Genomic DNA, 2,392 nt, shown 5'->3' with positions numbered 1-2,392 from the left:
ATGCCTTTAATCCTAGCACTCTGGAAGGCCAAGATGGCTGGATTCTTTGAGCTCAGGAGTTCGAGACCAGCCTGAGAAAAAGTGAGACCTCATCTCTATTAAGAATAGAAAAAACTAGCCAGGCATGATGGCGTACACCTGTAGTCCCAGCTATATAGGAGGTCGAGGCAAGAAGATCACCTGAGCCCAAGAGTCTGAGGTTGCTGGGAGCTATGACACCATGGCACTCTACCACAGTGACAAAGTAAGACTCTGTCTCAAAAAAATAAAAAAATAAAAAATAATAATAATAAAAGATAGTCTTTCTCATTGCTTCTCAGCCTTTTGGCTAAGATCAAGTATAAAATATGGTCATTCTATCAACAATATGCATATATTTTTATTTTAGTTTCTTTGAGGCAGTCTCACTATGTCACCCTCTGTAGAGTGCTGTACTGTCATAGCTCACAGCAACCTCAAACTTTTGGGCTTAAGTGATTCTCTTGCCTCAGCCTCCCAAGTAGCTGGGAACTACAGGCACCCACCACAACCCCTAGCTATTTTTTGGTTGTAGTTGTCATTGTTGTTTGGCAGGCCTGGGCTGTATTTGAACCCACCAGCTCTGGTGTATGTGGCTGGCACCTTAGCCGCTTGATCTAAAGGCACTGACCCTGCATGTATTTTTTGGGAGATATAGTCTCGCTTTGTCACCCTGGGTAGAGTGCTGTAGCGTCACAGCTCACAGCAACCTCAAATTCCTGGGCTCAAGCAATTCTCTTGCCTCTACCACCCAAGTAGCTGGGACTACAGGTGCCTGCTACAATGCCCGGCTATTTTTAGAGACAGAGGTCTTGCTCTTGCTCAGGCTGGTCTGGAACCCGTGAGCTCAGGCAATCTACCCACCTCAGCCTCCCATTGTGCTAGATTACAGGCATGAGTCACTGCACCCAGCATTTTTAAAAAGATTATTATCGAGATGAAACACAATATTCAAATATTCTTACAGAAAACTAGCAAACCTCTGCTAGTTCATCACTGAACTACTGCTATAATTAAAGAAATTAAAGTAGGGCGGCACCTGTGGCTCAAGGAGTAGGGTGCCGGTCCCATATGCCGGAGGTGACGGGTTCAAACCTAGCCCCGGCCAAAAACCAAAAAAAAAAAAAAAAAAAGAAATTAAAGTAAATTCTTGAGATCAGGTCCTTGTTCAGTTTATATCCTCCAGTAACTCTCTCAAAATAGAAAGCATAAAGTAGGCACCCTACATACGTCAGCGAGTGACTACAAAACAATGACATCAGAAATGACCTGTTATTCTACAGAGTTTATATTATTTGTAGTTCTTATAATGTTATTTACAGCGGTGATGCAAAGGCTGCTGTCATTGATTTAAAATAAGCTTCAGTGCCTCAATCACAAAATACATAAAAAGGTACATGGAACTCTGTGGAAGACTAAACGCTGCCATTCTGTTACAGTCATAATTACCTTATTAAGACAGACTTTTGTTCAAACAAATTATTAAAGTTGACAGTGAAAGGAGCACATGAATGATAATGACCTTACTAATGGGCATTCTTTATTCCTCACTGGGGTTGCCCTCTGGTTGGTGGTATGAGTGCTTGTGTGTGTTTTGCTCTAGGAAATTTAAACGTTTTAGGAAGAGGAGCAATGATGTTTCTATATAGAATACAGTTCCAGGAAACTATGCACTGATAAGTGCTTGTTCTGAGAAATAACCAGGGCTGTATCCTCTTGTAGTCTGTGTAAGTCCTTGTTGGCCTCCTTTTCACCTTTAACCGGCAGTTAATACATCAGCACTGTAATTCCTACACACGCAAAGCACCTACTCAAGTTTACAAAACTGCTATACAAACAAGATAGCAATGGTTCCTGTGTATTTATCAAAAGAGAGCTAAACAGTACTGGTATTTATAAAAACAAAAACAAAAGATAAAAAAAACTCAGATTTTTATAAGACAGTTTCTTTTTTGTTTGTGTTTTGAGACAATCTCACTATGTCGCCCTCAGTAGAGTGTTGTGGCATCACAGCTCACAGCAACCTCAAACTCTTGGGCTTAAGCAATTCTCTTGTTTCAGCCTCCCAAGTAGCTGGGACTACAGGTGCCTGCCACAATGCCTGGCTATTTTTTGGTTGTAGTTGTCATTGTTGTTTAGCAGGCCCAGCTGGATTCAAACCTACCAGCTCTGGTGTATGGGGCTGGCTCCCTAGCTGCTGAGCTACAGGCACCGAGCCTTTTTTTTTTTTGAGACAATCTCACTCTGTTGCCCTGGGTAGAGTACCATGGCATCATTATGGCTCACAGCAACCTCAGTCTCTTGGGCTCAAGTAATCCTCTTGCCTCAGTCTTCAGAGTAGCTGGGACTACAGGTAGCTGCCATAGTGCCTGGC

The 2,392-nt window shown here is 42.4% G+C and overlaps 1 pseudogene; it reads left to right on the top strand.

Moving 5' to 3' along the window:
* The first annotated feature begins 308 nt into the window (after positions 1-308).
* LOC128591753 (uncharacterized) lies at positions 309-465 on the top strand (annotated as a pseudogene).
* The last annotated feature ends 1,927 nt before the right edge of the window (positions 466-2,392 follow it).

The sequence above is a fragment of the Nycticebus coucang genome, chromosome 1 (assembly GCF_027406575.1).
Source record: "Nycticebus coucang isolate mNycCou1 chromosome 1, mNycCou1.pri, whole genome shotgun sequence".
NCBI lineage: Eukaryota > Metazoa > Chordata > Mammalia > Primates > Lorisidae > Nycticebus > Nycticebus coucang.
Note: the sequence above shows the minus strand (reverse complement) of the source record. Positions and strands in the feature narration are given on the sequence as shown.